Source organism: Dysidea avara, chromosome 1 (genome assembly GCF_963678975.1).
Source record: "Dysidea avara chromosome 1, odDysAvar1.4, whole genome shotgun sequence".
In the NCBI taxonomy this organism is placed as follows: domain Eukaryota; kingdom Metazoa; phylum Porifera; class Demospongiae; order Dictyoceratida; family Dysideidae; genus Dysidea; species Dysidea avara.
In genome coordinates this window covers 34,281,862-34,305,906 of record NC_089272.1, presented here as the reverse complement: position 1 = coordinate 34,305,906, position 24,045 = coordinate 34,281,862, and the positions used below count along the sequence as shown (strand labels likewise).

Here is a 24,045-nt window from a genome sequence, read left to right as displayed (position 1 = left end):
AAAAATTCTATATCCGGCCACCTGTAAGTGTTTTATTATAATTAATGTTGTGTTATATATCATATTGACTAGTACTATTCTGTAAAGGTGATTTTCGTCTCATAAGATGTCTCTAAGATGATTTTCAAAAGCGGAAGTTTGGCGGCTCGTGATTTTTTTTTGGGGGGGGGGGGGGATCCCACTTTAATGGTACTACCAAACCATTTGATTCTTGTCCTTGAAGTAGCTCTAGTGAAATAACTAAGCAACAAAAATTGTTGATTAAATTTTAGATAAAAGTACTATATTTTGTACGTCGTTACTTGATTCATACCATTTCATATTATAGTATAAGTAATTTTAAACTAAATTAGCACCCCAATAAAAAGTACTGAAACAAGCTGGATTTGAGTATACCATAGTCTGGAAAATTTTTGGCAGAAAATATTTCACTATTAAAAAATTTGATTGAAAATATTTTGTGGCTGCATGCCAACCACAAAAATATTTCACCACGAAAATTATTTGCTAAACCACACCGCAAAATAATTCCCATGCAATAAAATTATTTATTGAGAATAAGCTAGTTATCATACCGCCATTTCAACAAGTAATCTGCTTTGATAATCCGAAGGATTCCATTCATAGACTAGTGATTCGAAGAAACAGGCAACCTAAATCGACAACATGTGAAGTTTTCTGCATGGAGCAAGGCATCAATTCAGTCATGGAGGCAGCAAGAATGGAGGAATTTGAGCGCAGGTGGTGTGTGCGTGGTTACCACGTATATCAGACAATATGGGATGCAGTTGTGGGAGAGACACTAGAGTGTGCAAGAGAGCCACTCATTGAACATTATTATTATTATTATTAGTGCTTTACAGTGACCAGCACTGAAGGTCTAACAGCAACATGTGCTGCAGCCTTAGGATTACCTAACCTACATGACAGGTGTTCGGTGGTGGTGAAAAAAATGGCATCATTATCGGACACCTGCCGAGAAAGATTTCAAGAATTTGTTCACTATTTTTGCGTCGAGATGCATAATTTGCAAAATAACTGGCAGAAGGCATTATTGAGCAGACCTACCACAAGGTGGTATGGAAGTTCCATGCCTAAGTATACAAAAGTTGAAACGAGTTTTCTGTAAACGATTAAGCATTGATGAGATAAAGGAAACTCAAGGATGAGCTAACTATGTGTAGGCTCATTACACAATGATTTGTACATGTACACAATTATTTGCCTAACAGTTCAGTAGTTCTAGCTACTAGTGTTTATTACTGTTAAATTATAGAGTTAGCTAGCTACATTTCTTCATCTGAACTTGACAGCAGCACTACACAACTGCTGTTACTGGTATCTTCTGATGAATCCTCGTCTTTGGATGTTACTTCATCTGACGAATCTTTGTCTTTGGATGTATCTTCATCTGAAGACTCTTTTGAAATTTCACTATAGTCTGGGTGTGTATCATCTTCACTATCAATACCATCTAGAGCTTTTAAATTCCAGAATAACAATATCCTCAGACAATGAAGCTGAAATATATACTGCCATTTCAACCAATCACTTTGTTCCCAACTCACGCAATGCTGGAAGGGAAAGATCAACTGGCTGTAGTTGTTGTTCCTTGATGCCCACAGATGGATCTAGCTGCTGCCAAATTTGATCAGAATACTACTGCTGGAATTTCTCCCTAAGAAAGTCTTTAGCAGGCGTGTTGACTGTTAGGTCCATCAGCTGCAGCTTATCAGTTGTATTGAAGACACACATGAATGGTATTCTCCTCTAACAATTTGGTAATAGCTGGTGTCACTTGGCCTTTGAAGTTGTCCATGATCACAACAGCTGCATCATCTGATCTTTCACTGTTAGCATTCACGTATCGTAAAATAATTCCTTCAATGTATTGTATCATGGTACCTTCTGTTCACAAGTGATTTTTAGTATGCGTGATGTGCCAATCCACTGGGAAATTGCAGCGAGGAAGACAACGACTTGTTGTACCTTTATACATTAACTGTATAGGGAGAAAATCTCCCTGAATAGACCCACAAAATACGGCTGTGATCTGTCGCTTATCTTTCAAACCAGTAAGCTCTACTCTTGTTGCACCTCGCTCATGCATCGTCCAAGATGATTACAGGACAATCATGATTCCTGTTTGATCCCAATTTAAAATCAACCCAGGTGGGATTTCCTCCATTGTAACTGTATCAACCACTGATTGAAGAAATGACCCTTTGATTTTAGAAAAATCTGCCGTACTGTATTTGCTCTTAATGGTCGTGGCTTTTCTTTTGACATAATTCATTCTCCTTAGGAAAGAATAAACTCAGTGTCTGTTAAGATGTACATACCCCACACCACTTCCAGCTTCTTCATCCTCTAGTTCGTCATCTGCCAATCTCTGTCTATCATAGGCTTTCAATATCCCACAGGCAGCTGCCATCACCACCTTAGACGACACCACTGCACTACCTTCCCTCACTTTCTTGACATACAGCTGTAATTTTTTATCCAGGTCTTTTCCCAGAAGTAGTGGCCTTCCATGTGCCTTTTCTGGCAGAGTTCTTATAGGTTCAGTAATACCACACTGCCGGCGGAGTTTTAAGTCTTCTCAATATGTATCACTTATTAAACGGGCTGTAACACGATGTTTCAACACCCTTGAGTAGTATTTTGTGGCTGCGGCAACACCATACTGGTGAGCATAACTTCCGATCCCCTTGCACGTTCTGTGTCTGAGTACCTATATAAATTGCAGGACTTTATATCAGGTATAGTGCTAAAGTATGGCACAATTATTAGTAGCTTCCTGTTATGCGCTCCACGCTTTCCAGTGTAGTAGGAACTGCCATTTGTTGTCTTCAACAAGGCTTCTACTTCCCTGTTTGCAGAAGCTATAGCACTAGGAGGAAGCGAAGTAGAAAGTGATCCGCATGGATCTGGTAGGTCCAGCTGATCTCGACGATGGAGTTTGAAATAATTTAAAGTAGACAACACTTTCTCTGTCCAACTTTATGCTTCCAATAGTAACTTGACCTCGCAACCAACCAACAACAATGGGCAATTAACCTTGCAAACGCTCATGTCACATGTGTACTGTGACCGCAGTGTTATTTTCGTAGCTAAATTATTTTTTGTGCAATACATTTTCGTGGGCCTGTGAACCCACCAAAAGATTTTATTGTCTAATATTTTCCAGACTACGATAGTACATAATTCTATAACTGAAATACACAGTACGGATATTTGCTTCTTACTGTTTTACAGTGATTGGAAATTATGCACTATACTCTGATCCAACTTGTTTCTGTACTTTTTAATGGGATGCTATTCTAGTTCAAAATTCCTAATTTTACTTATATAGCTACTTGTTTGTACACTTTTCTGTAATTTATCTATGCCAGATTAATTCAGACTAATTCATTCACTAGTATAAGACAAATTCAGTTTAAAGGTGCCAAATAACTAGCCAGTTAGAGTTAAAAGGAATTACTTAGGGATGCAGCCAGACTGCACAAATAATGGAATGGTGGAATGGAATGATACAATAATTATATAATTATTTTACCCAGTGGTCACCCCTTTATAACTACACCTCCTAACAAAGACTACCTCGTTATAAAGACTGTTTTACTAAATTGCTACTATCTTGTTTCTAGAATGCATCCTCATAGGATGGTCTTAATTGTGTACTGCATTCCTAGATTTATGATCAAGACTCACAGTAGTGAGTCGCGCGGCCAAGAAGCTACAAAGCGCACGCCCATATAAAAGATGCATGGCTACTACTCTGAGTTATTTACATGTAGGGTCAGTTTTGCAATATTAGTCCTGGATCATGCAACATCTCTCAATAGATTTGTATGGCGTTACTTGATAAAAAAATCTTTAGGAGTTATCATCATTGTCTTGTGACCTCGCTAAAATATGAATTGGTGTATTTGTACATACCGTATACGGCAAAACTTTTGAGGGGGAAAACATTCGCGGTTTTCGCGATTATGCTGTTAACCGCGAATGTTTTCCCCTCGAATATTTTGTGTGCAAAAAACCTAAAAACTATACCTTTTTGCATTTTGTAGGTCTTCGTAGCCAGAGCAGCGGTTTTGCCTCGGGTTTTGCAAATCATCACACATTTGACGTTCTTTAATTGGAGAAAAAGATAATGTTTGTTTGGGAACGCTCCGTATTTTAACGCTCAACACATGGCATTGCTCAAAGCTCAAGAAACTGAATTTGCCAGGGGTCCTTATCCTTAAGTGCTTATCACGTTTCACCAGGTGCTTAGCCACTATCCGCGAATGATTTCCCCGCAAATTGCAAGATTTCTGTGCAACCGCGAATATTTTCCCGTGAATTGCAATGCTTCTGTGCATCCACGAAAGTTTTCCCCCTCGAAAGTTTTGCCGTATTTCACTTTATTTCTCTACCTTATGTTACATCTACCGTCACGTTGTACCTATCAACATACTGTGTTTGTGCGGTCCATCTAGCACTGACACTATCTAATTCTGGTTTGCCCATACGTGTATTTTCTTCAGTCAAACCTCTAATCCCTACAATAACTTTTAAAGACACGATGTGGACACAAGCCCCAATGTCTGATAAACAAGTTGTGAAAGCATGCAGAAGTATAAGTTCCCTAGGGATGGCATATTAAGCAGAAATCTTTTAGATTCCATTTAGTGCTACGCCCCATGCGAGCGCCAGATGTCTTATAAACAAGATGTGATGAACAAAATCATAGGAAAGGTGTTTTAAGCATCATCTTCTATTGTTTTTAATAGATTAACCACAAAGATAAGGTAAATACAAAAGCAACAACCCTATATAGGGCTACCACCTCTATGTAGTGTGCACCATCAAGCTTGTGATGTGGATTTCATTGATCATTATGCACGTACCATGGCACAATAAAATTTTGTGATGGAATGTGGTTTGCCAGTGACTTTGTATGAGTTTCTGTTGTGGCTTCCAATGTTTATAACGGATTGCTGGAATGTGGTTCATTGTTTGCCAGTGACTGTGTATATGAGTTGGGGTTGTTCCACACAACTTGCACAATTCAAATTTCAGTGTAAGATGGCCACAAAATCCATGAAAATTTCTTGCCTTATATGGTAAACTGACATACAACAATGCTATTACAACATGTAACACAAATTTAATCAACATCAAGACATTACTAAAAAATAGTTTAACACCAGTGATGATTTCTTTTTCTTGGATGTCTGCATAATGACACAAGATTAAGTGAGACTTGTAAATGAACAAGCAGGCACTGAACTTTACCTAAAATAAACACACATGTAACTAACCTGGAACATTGGTCGCAACACCAAAGACACTTACTTGGATATCTGACAACACAATCGGCCTACAAAAATCAACAAGTGGGCATTAAATACAGTATGCCTAAAATCTGGATACTGGAAAATATCTATATAAGCACGACATCTAAATGACATGGGGGTGCCATCATAACGGTACCCCTGATCCAGAAATAATAATCAACTATGTTCCTTAGTGCATACATAGACCGACCTGGAAATTCACTACACCCTTGATATCACTAGTTGATCCATGTACAGTTAACAGTTAAGAGCTATAAAAGTAACACACAAGATAATACAATTCGTAAACTTACCTGAAATTCATGACCTCCTACCTGGTCCCCTTGGCAAGTTATGTATGTACAATGACCACATCCAACTGTTACTGCATAATTATTATGACCAGATTACCTGTAAAACTGACAGGTGGGCATTAAATACAACACACCCAAAATCTATGTCACTTTTTACACATTTAATACATTTGAGGATTCATAAGTTGGCCCGGCAGTGACCTTACTACACAGTGTCCTGTTTCACTGTGCATAAATTTAGTTATTTAGACTAGTATGTAATGTGAATGAGTATTTTTTTGCACAAGCATTACGTACATTACCTTACTTCTTCCACTTACAGTTCTGGGACTTCTAAATTGGCACTAGAGTGACAATACTGAAAGCTGTTTAGTCTGTACGAGTACGCCTTGTTGACAATCCATCCATGATGAGATAATTTCAAGCGGGACAATACTGGTATTTACTGCTACTCAAGTTGGTACCATCACAGAAGTTTTCAGTTTGGTCTCAGTGAATTTGCACTAGTCAGTGCAGACGTCTGACAGTCTAAAAACCAATCGCATACACGCGGGTAATCAGTGTGAGGTGATGTGGCACTTTGTACACTAGCCTCATCTTTCTTCACTCCTCCTTTCATTACTGAACCTCCACTCCTTGTTTCGTTACTGAACCTCCACTGCTCTTTTCATTACTGAACCTCCACGAAGAGCTAAGTACATCAGTATTTTAATATCCATTCGACTTCTTCAATCGGTGTAGCTACGTATTTTAGTTTCAAATCAGTTACAGTACGCTTCACCACTCCATTTCAATCCAGTTACAATATGACAAATATTTATCATTCGTATTTCCCTCTCAAGACATAGACTGCCATCAATAATAAATGTAAACCGCATATCACGTGTGTTCACTTGAGGTGTTACAGGGACTTTCCAAGAGATTTCCCCTAAATAGGTCACGTGATCATTGTCAGTCGGGTGGAACTTGTTCTTAGTTATGACTCTACAATGCAGTACGCATACTTTATGTATTTTAGTGTTTAATTATTATTCATAATTCCCTCTCAAGACATAGACTGCCATCAATAATAATATAAATCGCGTATCACGTGTATTCACTTTTCACTTGAGGTGTTACTGTACAGGGACTTTCCAAGAGATATTCCCTAAATAGGTCACTTGATAATTGTCAGTCAGGTGGAACTTATTACTTCCCATTAATGTACCATGGATCTTGTGTTGTGGCTTTTATTAATTGATCATTATGCACATACCATGGTACAACAAAGTTTGGAGCAGATTACTGGAATGTGGTTCATGGTTTGCCAGTGACTGTGTATGAGCTTGTGTTGTAGCTTTCAACTTTTGTAACAGATTGCTTGAATGTGGTTCATGGTTTTCCGGTGACTGTGTATATGATATAAATAAGTACAAGTTTGCACATCATCTGGTAAAACAGTAGCATTGCACAGTTCCATAGCTAAATGAGTCAACTTCATATCACTCAGCACCTTCCATAATTTAACATGATCTACTTCTGCTGTACTAATTCCTAACAAGTTGAGTCTATTAAGGTGGGGACAGTAATTTGCAATAGAACGTAAATCTTTTAAACTCCCTCAGCAAAGCATCTTGCTCTACAAGTGGCAAACCAAGTTGATCAGTTGTCCTCAGGACACTTCAGCCACTATGGCAGTGGCCATAGCAGGTTTTATTCATTGATAAGTACAGAATGATTGATATACTCCAATAGAACAGTCAGGCAATAAATACTCTAATAGAGCAGTCGGGCAATAAAAACTCTAATAGAACATTCATTGAAAAATATAGCTGAATATTACATCTCTGCCTGAAAACACTCCCATATCACAGATGCAATCTCAGTTGCTATTTCAAGATGGTGGCATTCCCCAAGATCACCTAGAAAGCATGCTTTGCAAATAAGTGCTTACACACAGTCATCTTTGGTAACCCTGACTGTAGCCATTACTGGCCTGACCAGTAAATTGCAGTAATTTCCACTGGCCCTTGTCCTAGTCAAAATTAACTGCTACTATAGGATTTTATGTTATATGCTCACCACCTATAAGCAGATTTGTGTTTGGTTGCAACACCTCTACAAGGCAGAATTCATCATGCACCCCCATGGCTTGAACATTGAATCTGTAAATTATATAACTGACAAAATCAGTGATACCCCCAAAAACACCTTTACTGTAAAAAAAAAAGGCACGTCTAATAAACTACAAGGATCTGTAACCCATGTAAAACAGATATTAAGCTGTAGAAAACACTCCATGAAATAAATAGGTAACTGAAAGAGTTGATATCTAGAGCGGCCAAGAATAAATAATGTTACTACAACTAACTATGATCACCAAAGAATACCTTGGCTGTAAAACAGCCAAATAAAAGTAACTGGCAACCAAAACAGCTGATATCTAAAGCGGCCAAGAATAAAAGTTAAGTTGATCCAACTAACTACAATTATTAACTTGCAACACTGAATCTTAATCATTCAACTGTGTTCTATACATTCACCCTTGCTACATCCTAAATTAATTCTTTGTAACTCTAATTGGCTGGTAATTTGGCCGCCTTTTTCTTTTACTCTGACTATTGAAAAATGTGGCAAAATTACCGGCCAATCAGAGTTACAAAGAATTAATTTAGGATGTATCAAGGGTGAATGCATAGAACACAGTTGAATGATTAGGATTCAATGTTGCAAGTTGATAATTGTAGTAAGTTGTATCAACTTAACTTTTATTCTTGGCCGCTTTAGATATCAGCTGTTTTAGTTGCCAGTTAATTTTATTTGCCTGTTTTACAGCCAAATTATTCTTTGGTGATCATAGTCAGTTGTAGTAACATTATTTATTCTTGACAGGTCTAGATATCAGCTCTTTCAGTTACCCATTAATTTCATGGAGTGTTTTTCTACAGCTTGTCTGTTTTTACATGGGGTTACAGATACTTGTAGTTTCTTGGACGAGCCTTTTTTACAGTAAAGGTGTTTTGGGATGTACAATATCCCCATACAAAAATAGCTTAGCTGTACAGAAAAATGTGTCCACGAAACTAAAAGTAACTGGCAATTAAAGGAACTAATATCTGGTGAGGCCAAGAAATGAATGTTAATACTAATTTACACAAATCCGATCTTTTATCAATTATCGTTCCCAGTCCACCATTCCATTCCAGTCTATTACACCATTCCAGTCCACCATTCCATTTCACTCAATCAATACGTCTGTTGTACTTTGTTTTCAGTTACGTTCCACCCATTACACAGGATTACAAATGAAGAACAGTACGAGAAGCATCTCTGTAATTAATCCAGTTGCTACGGAAAATACAGGTGATAAGCATGATAGCATATCAAACTATTACAAATTGACACCCTGTTTTGTCTACAAAACACAAAAGAGGACAAAGGAAAGTCCGTGATGCGTGTGTTTTACATACTGTGGTTGGAAAAAAGGCATGTCTTGGGACAAAGTGACATTGAACAATGAAGAACTTAAGCTTGTATGTAGCCTTATTCATTATCGAGTTATGCTTGGCTGAAGGCATCAGTTAGTTTTGTCAGTTAGTCAGCATAAAATTCAGTTTAAAAAATTGAAATTCCACAAAGGTCTCTCTGAAGACATTTATGGGCTTGGCTATGCATAACCACTACTGCCAAGCTGTTATAAGGAATAGTGAGGCTAGATATACTAGTATTGGTACCTGCCCTACATGTAGGACTATCTCCACATTAAATGTTTTAATGCCGGAAACAGAGACCAAGCATTAAACACCTTGTAGCTATGTAGCTGAGCATGCATAGTGGTTACTTTTTAAAAATGTGAGGTTTTCTTATGCCACCCTGCAAGTATACTGAAATTAATGATGCAAAACACAAACACCTTATGATGCAAAACACCTTAAAGTTGTTTGTCTATGACAGGAATGTAGCTCAATTATTCAGTGAGTCTTCCGTACCAGTGCCTTCAACGTGCTGTAGTAAGAGCAAACAAAAGCATTGGTACCTGCTTTACATGCAGGATAACTAATGTGACATAAAAATACATTGGGAACCAAGCATAAATATCAGTGTCCTATATTGCTGTGTAGCATGCATGTTGATAGTGCTTTAACCCTTAAACCAGCAGAGAACTTTTCAGAAATGCGTGTTTATACAATATGGCCACGCATGGTGACACTAGGTGGGGTAACTTAATTCTTGCAGCCTACAAATATGCATGCATTAAAAGTGTGTTTACTGGGCTCCTTGGAAAAGGTTAAATGAACACTGTAACTACAGTGGCTTACTTGTTATGAAGCGGTGAACAGCGACGAGTTCCGTCTCCGTGTTTCTAAATTCTTGCCACGTGTTTAATTTCGATTGTAGGTTTACTCATGTGAGTCGTACATGGCCTGATATGAAATTTCATGACAAATTGAATGGAAGTTGTTGCAAAGCGATAGGACCAACTACCAACAAGTTATCAACCATTTTATAAAGGTATGTAAAGGGTTTGTGTGATTCCTTACCAAAAAGTTATTTTCATGGCTAGTTTTGGCATCACCATTTAGTATTAGGGTAAAACCCTAGGTATCATTTTAATCCTTGCTAGATCACAAGTAGAATGACATAAATTGCATAGCCATAGGATGGACACTTCGAAAGTTACAGCGCTTGGTGCATAGCATTAAGCTTAAATCCAGTTTTCTGGATTATGCGGGTTTAAGGGTTAAAGTTTATGATCCTAATGTCATCTTTTAACTACATACGTATAGTGAAATAATGAACATGCAGGGTTTGTTAAACTACACTAAGGCAATACCTACATGACGTTTACCTTATACTGTTAACAAAGAGAAATGAGCTTGTGCATAATTTAAAGCCAACACATGTACAATTTGTATTTATAGTTGCTGCATGGCAAGCAAAGGTTCAGAACTTGCCCTATGCTATGCACTTTAAGTTTTAATGTTGTAGTGAATACCTATTTCCATACAAAGCCCCATGCAGGTGTGTAAACAATAAATGATTATGGCCTTTAAGGTAATGTATGATCCTTTAAGCAGATCTAGATCTAGAGTGAAAGGATGTAAGTAGGAATAGTGAAATAGTTGTGCCAGGTCAAGCAAATTGGACACACATTCCTAGCATGATGCCAGTAATTTTTTTCAGATGCACGGTAGTACCTATCCAGTCATGATAGTTGTTTATTTTCTACAGCAGTATTGGTAAATCTAAACAAAGTGCCATACCAATTAAGTGTGAAAGAAGCTTCTACAAACTGGACAAACACACAGATGAACAAATACATTGGCAATTTGCCTGCCCTACCACAAATTGCTACAAGAGTCCCTTTGATGTAAGGCAGTCTATGTGCCAGTACTAAAAAAACTGTGAGCATAAGAGTTTGAGGATAAAAAATAAACATGGAACAAATAAAAGAAAAAGGTGTATCAAAAAGGTCCCAAAACTGAAAAAATAAAGTTATAATATAACCTGGGATTGAACCCAGGTTTATTATAATCACTTGGGGTTAAGGGAGGTGCACAAATCACCACTGTATTGTTTGGTTTTTCACAGGAATGTAGCTCAACTTTTCAGTGATCCTTTTCCACACCAGTGCCTTCATCGCCCTATAAAGAACAACAAAAACACGTATTGATTTGCTACAACAATGCTCGAGCTGCCAGATAATGGGCATTTAATTTAGCTAAAATTCCGTGTCAATAGCTGCACGCTTTTCATTCCAAGATACTATCAGCTAAAAGTTGAGTTTTTAAAAGGTGTGCCCAAAAAGGTACTGTTTAAAAAGAAAAAAAGAATTGTTAACACATGGATTCGAATCCACCACCTCCTACATGCTAATCAGGCATTCTACCACTTGAACAGTTTGTGTTGTGGTTTACAAAGGAATGTTGCTCAAGTTTTCTCTACACCTTGACCTGACCCTCTACGTACTGTAGAGAACAAATGGAAGCATGCGTGAACTCGTTATAATAATCTTAGAGTAGCTTGATGATGAATGGTTGATTTCCAGCACTGATTGTGTCGATTCGCACTGAGTGTGGTGAGAAAGTGGCTTGACGGACAGACAAATGGCTTTTCAGCTTTATATATAGAATCTGATATATGTAACACTCTCACACCTCAGATCAAAGGAGCCACCCAGGCTACATTTCGTATGTAGCCCAGCTAGCCGGGCTACATATGAAATGTAGCCGGTCTACAACTGGGCCATGATTATATAGACGTAGATGCCGGAATCGATTGTGGGATCGAATAATACTCACGTGATTAGGATGCACAACTTGGATTTTGCCATGAAAACTACACAGACGGAGAGCGTTTTGTTACCCTCACCATCCTACGAGTTGAAAAACGTTGGCTAAGGTGAAAACTAGTGCTATAGCTTATTCATTCGAATATTTCTGCACGTTTTCGAATACGCACACACCCCCATCACGAAGCTATCACTCTGCACGGAGCAACCACTCTACAAGCAAGCTTACCTGTCTCGGCCTTTAGTGTACTGCATAGTTTTCCCATAAACGATTCAATAGCACTGATTAAAACATTAAACTCGCATAAAGGAAATTCTCCGTGATATCTCTAGGATATTTCCGTTTATTATAACCGAACGTGGCCAGAACATACTAGCTGCTGATCCATACTCGAAAATTTTAGGTGTGTATGTATAATACATCCAGTGGCTGCACTCGTATTGGCTTGGGTGGTTGCGTATCGTCACGAACATGCAGATTGCTTCGATTGTGGGTATGTGATTAAACACAGGAAGCCCAAATACAAGCTGAACAGCTCATAATGAAGCTTAAGTGCACTATAAACTATTTGCTATATTATAGCCATGAATAAACTAAAGCAGTGAATATATTTACAGTGCTATAATGGCCTAGCCAATTGAGTACCACGCCCAAATATACTAGATGTTTTTATTACTGACAGACCTTCGTTAGTTGAATTTTGTAACACAATTGATGGTATTAGTGACCATGAAGCTATCCTTGTGACATCTTATGTCCTTGCTCCGTTAGGACCTCCTATAGAAAGATCTATTTACCTATGGTCTCGAGCTAATTTTGATCATATAAGACAAGAAATGCAATCTTTGTGTGATGAGTTCATCACCACCTACTCGTCCTCTACACCAGTAGATGTCCTATGGAATAATTTTCTTGTGATATGCAATGCTGGTCTGGCCATGGTTCCCACTAAGTCCACTTCCACTCAACCTAAGCAGCCCTGGGTAACCAACAATGTCAAACGCTTAAGTAGGAAGAAACAACGTGCCTACAATCGCGCACGTACTTCTGACTCCCCTTTAGACTGGTCCAAATATCATGACCTTAAAAGACAATGCCAAAGAGAATGTCGTCAAGCGTTCAATAATTACATCTCTTCCCTGATAGACCCTAATAGCAGCAAAGTTACCAAAAGATTATGGTCATTCATCAAAAGTAGAAAACATGATAATACTGGAATTGGCCCTCTTATCCACCAAGGAACTACATTTATTGATTCTGTGGACAAAGCTAATGTGCTGGCTGATTACTTTTCATCTGTTTTCACATGCAACAACACTTCCCATTTACCTGAAGTAAATGACATCCCTTTGCCTAGCATATCACCATTAACAGTCCATGTTGAAGGAGTGGCCCAATTACTAACTAACATCCAACCACACAAAGCTAGTGGACCAGACAATTTACCTGCTCGTTTCCTCAAGGAAGTTGCTTACGAGATTGCTCCTGTTTTATCAATTATATTCCAGGCATCATTAGACCAAGGTCACTTACCAAATATTTGGCGAACTGCTGCAGTCGTTCCGATATATAAAAAAGGAAGTAAAACTGAGCCAAGCAATTACAGACCAGTATCCCTTACTTGTATTTGTTCCAAAATTCTAGAACACATTGTTTATTCTGCCATATCCAAGCACTTAGAACACCACCAAACACTTTGTGATGAACAGCATGGATTTCGTAAGAGAAGAAGTTGCGAAACTCAATTGATTTCCACAGTGAATGATTTTGCCGAATGTCTGAATCAAAGGGGACAATGCGACATCCTTCTACTAGATTTCAGTAAGGCTTTTGATAAAGTTTCTCACTCGCTCCTGTATCACAAGCTAGCACATTACGGAGTACAAGGATCACTACTATTTTGGCTAAAATCATTTCTGAGCCACAGATCACAATACGTTATTCTAGATAACCACAAAAGTGATACCACCCAGGTCCTTTCTGGTGTACCTCAAGGCACGGTTCTTGCCCCTCTATTGTTTTTGATTTATATTAACGACCTACCTTTTTCCATCCACAATAAGATCAAACTGTATGCAGACGACGTATTGTTGTATTTTCGAATAACATCAATTGCTGACTGCTTAAGCTTACAACAGGACTTAGACCTACTTGCTCAATGGGCCAACAGATGGAAGATGACATTCAATATCCTGAAATGTGAGTTCCTGAGAGTAACAAACCAACGCAATCCTATCTTGCACACATATTATATTGAAAATTCTCCTATTAAGGAAGTTCCATCTACCAAATATCTAGGTGTCACCATCGACAACAAGCTTACCTTCAATGACCATATCCAAACAATCACCAATAAAGCTAACCAAATCAATGCCTTTATTTACAGAAACCTGCGCCACTGTCCAAGCACTGTGAAATGTAACTGCTACAGAAGTATGGTCAGGCCAGTACTTGAATATGCATCATCTGTATGGGATCCCCATACCTTAAATAATATTAATAGAAATTGAAGCAGTACAGAGAAGAGCGGGCAGATTTTGCCTAAATGAGTTTTCAAGTTACTCTAGTGTTACTAACATGCTAAGCACACTTAACTTACCTCCTTTACAACAAAGAAGAGAGAGAGCTAAACTTATAATGATGTATAAAATGATTAATGATCTTATTGATATCCCCAAAGAGTACTTTACCCCTAATGATTTGCGATTAAGAAAAGGATACTACAGGCAACTGACGACAAACATTGACTCGTATAAATTTTCCTTTTTCCCCTCTGCAATTAAACTTTGGAACCCCCTTCCCCCCTATATAATTAATTCCCCTTCCCTGGATAATTTTTGTAACAACTTAAGTAATTATATCTGTGCGTTATAATCATTTGTGATTTCTGCACAGTAAAAACAAACAAAAACAAACCCAGTCACTGCGCGTGTGTGACATCGTGCCAGGTGTCAAAACAGCAATGTAAAGACGATTCAACTGCACTAAATTACTTACTTTACTAGCCATCAATAAACTAAAGTAGTGAATACTATTAACACTAATGGCCAAATCAATTAAGCGCTACACCCAGTGTCTGGACATCGCCACACAACTATTGAATGCAACATGTTCAATATAAACTAACCTGTGACCTTCTTCATTCAGTAGAACAATGAACTATCTTCTTCCCCAAGTCCATGATCTGTGCTTTGGCTCACTTTACAAAAACTAAAACCCACTATCTATCCTGTGAAGTGTTGCTATATTAAAGGAGAAGAGATCACACAGTTTCATCAAAGAAATCAAATGATTTCTGAGAATGCTTGGAATGTATTAAGGATTCTCCTTAATACATTCCCTAGGAGGGATATAACTTGTATATACTACCTCCTATTCTCAATAATACATTCCTGAGCACTTTTATGATTACTATCGCTGTAATACTTCCTGCACCAGAGCCCATGAACTGTCTATTGTACCTTTACTATCTTCTATCAACAGTCACTGTTATTCTTTTTTTGTGAATACTGTATTTTTGTGGAACACTGTATCATTTGATACACTCACTATTAAATCTGTAAATTATTTTCGTCGCACCATTTATCATCTTTTTTGTACGTAGCTTTTTAAGTCTCTGTGTGTGTTTTGCTTATTGTAACTATTGTTTCTTTTCTTTGTAGTGTACTTTTGTGTTGTTGTTCGTTATTTTTGTAATGTGTGTTTAGGGAAGCACCCTTGTACAGGCTATGCCTTTTGGTGCCACCCTGTCATTTTGACAAATTAGATAAATAATAATAATGATAATGATAGCAGTGCTATTATACCACTTATACACCTTCTCTTCATTTTGAAGTGAGGTGTGAAAGTGGTATATGTAATAGGTATACCACGGGCACGAGTGTGTATATATCAGGCAAAGCACAAGTGCCCGTGGTACAACTAAGTCAACGTTGAAACCGGGTCACTACTGCTGACCCGGATGACCCACTGACCCGGATAGCAATCCAGGTCAGACCCGGATGTGACCCGGATTGACCCAGATTAATTAAAGCCGAGACGTGTTTCGGCTAGTCTCGAGCGAGCGAACGAGTCTACATTTTGAGCGTTTGATTCGTGTTGAGTAAATATTGCAACTTCAACCTATCTGTAGGTTGAAGACCAAAAAAAAAAAGGTCTTCACCTACTGACAATAGCTACCCTCGCGTATGTCGGTAATTCGATAAGTGGGCGTGGCTCACGAAAGAGCTACGGGATAGCGTTTAGAAGTTTCCGGGTTTTACTCTTTTCATAACCCTTACGTAATATTAAGCTCAAAAGCATCCAGACTTCCTACTGTAGTTGTTGCTCTCTCTCTTCGACTTTAGGGAACTTATCTAGTAGTTGCCGCGAGTAGTCGACTTTAGGGGATGCGTCCAGTAGTTGCCGCGAGTAGTCGACTTTAGGGGAAGCGTCCAGTAGTAGCCACGAGTAGTAGACTTTAGGGGAAGCGTCTAGTAGTGTTAGCGTTAGGGTTAGGGTTAGAGTTCAGCTTTGGTTTCTTCTTCACCTTTAGGGTTAGGTTCTTCTTACTATATACAGCTTATTTCGTTAGTCACATTTATAAGATACAAAAGAAGGGAATCAAGGCAGCTAGCAGCGGTAGCATAATCGGTAGCACACTGGACCATCACACTGGGATCCTGGGTTCGATCCCTCTTCAATACTGCACTTTTTTTCCGCCTTTTTGGTTCACCGTTATTTTTCTAAGTTCTGTAGGGTTATGAAATAGGGTGAAAAGAGTGATACCCCACAGTTTCCACGTCGTCAAACGAACCATTTCGTTTCTCACGTGATTCAATCCAGGTCAGACCCGGATAAATTGTAAACCGGGTCAGACTCGGATGACCGGGAGAAAATGTGACCCGGATGACCCGACCCAGTTTCAACGCTCGTTCCTGACCGTCACAAATCAACAAGCTGTGGTACCGTGGTGATTTTCGTAACGGTACCCGAGAAGGTTTGACTGTTTAGTTGCTGTTCCGTTCTTGTGTGTTTCGTTTATGACAGATAGTACGCGTCAATTGGAACTAACATCTTTAAACGATGGCTGATGGTGGAAAAAGAAAACTAAGCCCAGGGTCAGTGTCTCCTGAGACTAATCAGGCAAAGAAGTACCAAGGAGATTCGTCCCCAGTCAATAGAAATGATGTTTTGGCGTCCCTTCCTGGCGCGCGATGTCCACACTGTAGTGAAGCTTGCCTCTCAGAAAGTAATGCTGTACAATGTGACCTGTGTGGAATATGGGCTCATGCAGAATGTGAGGGTATTTCTAATGAATTATTTGATAAGTTTAGTGATGTGTGTGCAAATATCAATAATTTGTCGTATTTCTGTGAGGCTAACCGTTGTAATAGTCGCATGAAGCAACTTATATATGCCCACCATGCCAACCTAGAGCAGCAGGTCGACATTCCTTCTTTGAGAACAATACAAGCTGAACAAGCAAACCTACACTGGTTGATTTCTGAGGTGTCCATGAAAGTTGATGATTTAAAGTGTCGAAACAATGTTCTACGTAGTGAAGTTGAGACAACCTCAGAATTAATCAGTGTGGAGAACCAATCTATTGTACGACCTGAGTCACCAGCATCAACGTTTCTTACTATTGCTGAAGAGTTGGATGACAGAGAACGTAGAAAAAACAATGTGATAATTTACAATTTACCTGAAACAAGCCCATTGCAAGATGAGAAATGGTTTACAGACCTCTGTAAAACTGTCTTTGACACTGGTATAAAAGTCACCAAAATCCTACGACTGGGCAAACCTACTGAAGACAAAACTAGACCATTACTTATTAGATGATTTGTCTCATAAAGAATTCATAGTTTCTCATTCCTATTATCTCCGACGTCACTCCCAGTATAAGAATATCTATGTTTCTACTGACATGACCAAATTTCAGCGTGACAAGCACAGGAAATTAGTACAAGAACTAAAGCAAAGGAGAGAAAGGGGTGAGAAGAATTTAATAATACTCAACGGTGAAATTGTACTTAGAAGGTATCGTAACCTAACTAGTGCAAGTAATTCTCCCCCTGTTGGAGAAGTGAATAGTTCCTGATACAAATAATCTTAATATTAATCTTTTGAGTGATAATTCTGACCTTTTACCTATTAATAATACCCAATTGACTACTCATCAACTAAAAATTTTAAATCTGAATTGTTGTAGCTTGCGAAGTGATGCAAAAAAGGCCAGTTTCTTAGCTCTTGTGAACGAGCACAATTCTAATGTAATATGTGGTAGCGAATCTCATCTCGACCAATCATTCTATACATCTGAGATATTTCCTGATACATACAATGTGTTCAGGAAAGACCGAACCTTGGGTGGCGCAAGAGTTTTTTTGTGCATAAAGAAGCAGCTGCAAGTTCTAGAAGAACCACCTTTGGACACAGAAGCCAAACTGATCTGGATTAAACTAACACCTCCCAACCAAAGTCCTATCTACATATGTGCTTTTTATCGCCCTCCAACATCTGACTTGTATCCAATAGAGCAACTCCATCTATCATTATCTAACCTGTTGAACCAATCTAAGACTCTACCTAACATCTTACTAATGGGAGATTTCAATTTCCCAGGTATTACCTGGAATAGTGGTTATGGCCAAATTAGTACACCAACTTATGGCAGTAGGCTGAATAGCTTTTTAGAAATAATCAATGATGTTGGTCTTGAGCAGTTTGTACATCAAGCAACTCGCCAGAATAATATATTGGATCTAGTTTTTTCTAATATTTCTAATCTTAATACTATACCTGGCATCTCTGATCATGATGCAATTATATTTGACCTTTGCATAACTCGAAAGCCAACAACAGGTAAAAATCAACACAGTGTTGCACTATATCATAAAGGTGACCTCCAGTCAATAAAAAATGATCTTGCAACCTTTAGTAATAATTTTCTGAACAGTGATCCTCAATCTAGAACTGTCGATCAACTATGGCAGGAATTCAAGATGGCAGTTGACAAAGCAGTTATTGATCATGTTCCACACAAAGTGAACAATTCACGTAATAGACTACCATGGATAATTAGGCAAATTAAAGCAGACATGAAAGTACGAAAACGCTTATACAACAAAGCTAAAAGAAGTAATTTGCAACATGATTGGGATGCTTACCGTAAAACAAAGAACTCCATAAACACTAAATTGAAAGAAGCACATAACAACTACTATAAAATACTGTTTGATAACTCCTTTAGTGGTAACCGACGACAATTTTGGAAATACATCAGAGCCAAGCGTCAAGACAAACCAGAAACCTGCATTATTCATAGACGATCAACCAATTCATAGTGCAAAGGATAAAGCTAATGCTTTGAATAGTCACTTTAAATCAGTTTTTACAGAAGAAAACTTGTCATCAATACCAACTATGGATAATCATACTGATGTACCCAACATGCCTGATATATTCATTTCTCAAGCTGGAATATACCAATTACTTACATCACTTGATGAACACAAGGCCAGTGGACCAGACCGTATATCACCTTACATCTTAAAGCACTGTGCAGATGAAATAACACCGATATTACATATAATTGTTACTCAATCTCTATCTACAAGCCTATTACCAAATGACTGGCTAAAAGCTAATATATGTCCTGTACATAAAAAGGGTAGTCGTAGTAATGTTGCTAATTATCATCCTATTTCATTAACCTCCATTTGTGCTAAAGTCATGGAGCATATCATATATCACTCTATCATGAACCACCTAAATCAGAACAACATATTAATTGAAAATCAACATGGATTCAGAGCTAACCATTCATGTGTAACCCAACTCATCACACTATCTGAAGATATCTTCTTTGCTTTAGACCACCAAAAACAAATAGACATCATCCTATTAGACTTTTCCAAAGCATTTGACACAGTACCACACCAGCGACTACTAACCAAATTAAGATTCTATGGCATTAATGGTAATAGTTACAATTGGATCCAAACTTGGCTTACTCACCTCTCCCAGTGTGTTGTGTTAGATAGCGAATCCTCAAGTCCAGTTCCGGTGCTTTCTGGAGTACCACAAGGCACAGTGCTCGGACCATTAATGTTTCTGTTGTACATTAATGACATTACTAAAGATATCAACTCACCACTCCGCTTGTTTACTGATGATTGTCTACTTACAGAGTTATTAACAGTGCAGAAGATGCCAACATGCTTCAAGAAGACCTGAATAGGTTATCAGAATTGGCAAACACCTGGCAACTTAGATTCAATGTTAGTAAATGTACTGTCATACGTTGTACAAGATCCTTGACACCATTCAATCATGTCTATACCCTCAATAATTACATCTTAAATCTATCTGATCAACATACTTACTTGGGAGTAATCCTTAATACATCACTATCTTGGTCACCACACATTTCTAGTATTGTTACTAAAGCATCTAAAACACTTAATTTCCTGAAACGTAACTTAAACAAATGTTTAGAACAAGTTAAAGAATCTGCTTATCTAACAATGGTCAGGCCACAACTAGAATATGCATCTGACGTCTGGGACCCTCACCAAACTGGAGATATTGTAGAGCTAGAAAAAATACAACGAAGAGCAGCACGCTGGGTAATGAATGATTATGGTAGACTTAGTTCTGTCACCTCAATGTTAAATCAGCTTTCATGGCCAACTCTCCAGACTCACCGCAAATTATCTTGACTACAAACTTTACACAAAATTTTTTACCAACAAATATCACTTACAATTCCTCCATACTACCTACTAACATCACGATCCACGAGACAGTACCATCCACTGCACTACATCTTACCACATGTATCTACCACAGCACACCAAAATAGTTATTTTTCAAGAACAATTAATGATTGGAACTCCTTACCAGTAGATCTTGTTGAAGTTGCAGATGCTGACATTTTTAGAACTAGACTACAATCATTATTGTAATTGTGTTACATGTATTCGGGCAAATCTGAGCACACCAGCAGGGCTGACTGCTCAGTAATAATAATAATCAATAATAATCAACGCTGAACTAAGTGCCATATGGGTTAATCACCTACATGTGTGGGAAACTGCTGGCATGCTTCACGAGTGTATTTATATTGGGATATGTGAATTTTGATAGTGGGCACTGGAAATAACATAAAATTGATGACAAGGCATTGCTGTGGTAAAAGTTCGAATGTACGAGCAACGACACGAGCATACTGAAAGTTGGATTGTGGGTTTATCAAGTGAGCAGGGAGATACAAGACATCAAAATGCGACTACAGGTCCCTGGTAGGATAGAATTTAATAAGGCCACTCTAAATAAATTCTCTGTTTCCCGTCCACCACCCGCATCTGGCTACTGGCAGCTCTAAATATTCCATTATTCTGTATTCATCCATTATTTTCGGCTATTATTGCATACTGACAGGCTCAGTAAAAGCAATCTTGAAACAGTGTCAGCTCACATGTCAGCAGTGCTATCAACTCGACACAAACTTCACGTTTGTGCTATTTTTGCAACATAAAAGGAAGGAACAAGCTTAAGTATGCTTTTATGCAGCTGTTTATGGTTGTGCCAGGCAAATAATGGCTTGAAAAGCTGCCAACCTTATAATGAAATAATATAAATGGACCTCCCGCCCACATGGAAATATGCCTGAGTTGAGAGGAATGAACTTATAGCGGTATAATGTCAATCTGACTTGTGACTTGTTTTCGTCAAGCCCGCAGTCTTAGCCATTATCGAGTTACGCTTGTCTGAAGGCATCAGTGAGTCAGTTACTTTAATCAATAGAAAATTCCATTAAATAAATAATTTTTGAAATTCCGTAGCAACTTGCTGAAAGCGTTCTGAAAGCTTGTTTGGGCTTAGTTTCACCTAACCAATACTGCCTGATCGTCATTAGGGGAAATTGAGGCTGGTTTTTGGGTGATATTATTTCGTGGGCCACGCCTACTCATTTGTGGTCCATCAGGCAAAGCCTGATTGCTCATGTTACAGCTAATATGTAACATTTATCAGGCTGGTAGCCTGTACAGGGCGATCAATCACCCTAGCCAATACAAGTGCAGGCACTGAAAGTATTGTATATGCATAGCTAAAATTTTTGATTGTGGGTCAGCCGTTAGTACGTTCTGGTTACGTTCGGTTATGATAAACGGACATATCCTAGAGATATCACGGAGAATTTTGGTTACGTGAGTTTAATGTTGTAATCAGTGCTATTTAATTGCTTATGGAAAAAGTTCACTAAAGGCCTAGAAAGGTAAGCTTGCTAGTAAAGTGGTCACTCTGTGCAGAGTGGTAGCTTTGTGATGGGAGCGTGTCCATATTTGAAAACATACGGAAACGATCGATTAATAAGCTATAGTACTAGTTCTCACCTTAGCCCAATGTTTTTAAACTCATAGGATGGAGAGGATAACAAAACGCTCTCCGTATGAGTGGTTTTCAAGGCGAAATCCAAGTCATGCGTCCTAATCACACGAGTATTAATCGATCCCCACAATCGATTTCAGCCTCAACATCTACCGTATAGTACAAAATATTCGAGGGACAAAACTTTCGCGGTTTTCGCGGTTTATCCCTGAACCGCGAATGTTTTCCCCGCGGATTTTCAAAACTGATGTTTTGGCGCTTTTGAGATTTTAGCACATTAGTCACATGGCATTGCTAAAGTACTTTAATCGTCTTAATGGTTGGTCTGGGACTCCTCTTCCTAACCCAGAGAGCTCCCTAAATCAAGTGGTTGATCGAAAGGCAATCGAAGCAGCTAATGAAGAAGTTATAAAGGTCCATTCGGAGGGGAAAGGTGCGAAACAGCGATTACCATATCTCAAGGCAACACCTGCACAGAAAGCACTAGTTGGAAAGTACGCAGCTGAACATGGAGTGATGAACTCAATAAGACGTTTTGAAAAAGATTTTCCCCCAGATGGATTGAAAGAAAGCACAGTTCATGGCTGGAGAGATGAATATTTGCACCTTTTGAGAGATAGAAAGCGAAAAGGAGAAGACCTTGAGGTCTCGGAGTTACTGTTGAAGAAAGTTGGTCACCCTTTACTGCTTGGAGAAGATATAGACAAGCAAGTGCAAGCCTACTTGATGAAGCTTCATGAAATTAGTGGTGTGGTGAATGGTGCGATAGCTAGAGCAAGTGCTAGAGGTATCATAAGAATGACTAACCCTACATTGCTGTCGAGTAATGGCGGTCACGTTGTACTTACAAAGAAATGGAGCAAATATTTGCTGAAAAGAATGGACTTTGTAAAGAGGAAGGCAAATTCTAAGGCCAGGGCAAATGTAGATAAATTTGTGGAGGTGAAAACTGACATACGTGCCATAATCAGTTTAGAAGAAGTACCACGATGCCTAGTTATTAACTGGGATCACACTGGCCTCAAATATGTGCCAGTGTCGTCTTGGACCATGGCCAAGGAAGGGTCCAAGAAGGTGCCAGTAGCAGGAATTGAAGACAAAAGGCAGATTACTGCTGTCTTTGCAGCTACAATGGATGGAGATTTCCTTCCACCCCAACTGATTTATCAGGGAAAGACCACTGCCTGCTTGCCATCAACAAAGTTCCCTAGCAATTGGCATATCACATTTACTCCTACACACTGGGCCAATGAATCAACTACTTTGGCTTACATTGAGCGAATCATTTTGCCATACATCAAAAGGAAGTGAAGAGCGTGTGGTCTTCCCAATGAGCAACGTGCTATCTGCATCTTTGATAATTTTAAAGCTCAACTTACTGATGAAGTAGTACTGAAGTTCTTGGAAGACAACAATGTTGATGTTGTCTATGTCCCAGCCAATTGCACTGACTGTTTACAACCTCTGGATCTAAGTGTAAACAAACCTGTGAAGGATTTTCTTAAAGGAAAGTTTGAGTTGTGGTATTCTGACCAAATGTTTGAGCAGGGAGATTCAACACCCATTAAGTTTCCCATGCATTTAATGAAGCCACTAGGAGCCCAATGGATGATGGATGTCCATTGTTACAAACAGACCCATTCTGAGATCATTAAAAATGGGTTTCGAGCAGCAGGAATAATTTGTGACTAATTATGACATTGTATAGCAAAGTAATTCATACCTCTGTAATAATTGTACAATAATTGATGTAGT

The 24,045-nt window shown here is 38.5% G+C and overlaps 1 protein-coding gene and 1 long non-coding RNA gene across 4 annotated transcripts in view; one reads left to right on the top strand and one right to left on the bottom strand.

Moving 5' to 3' along the window:
• Window positions 1-24,045, top strand: part of LOC136262866 (uncharacterized) — a 93,463-nt gene that overhangs the window by 26,020 nt on the left and 43,398 nt on the right. The gene's annotated exons all lie outside the window — the stretch shown is intronic.
• Window positions 19,923-20,612, bottom strand: LOC136249910 (uncharacterized). Its single transcript, XR_010698380.1, has 3 exons — window positions 20,423-20,612; window positions 20,283-20,366; window positions 19,923-20,233 (listed from the first exon to the last, which is right to left on the bottom strand). It is a non-coding gene; the product is annotated as an uncharacterized lncRNA (long non-coding RNA).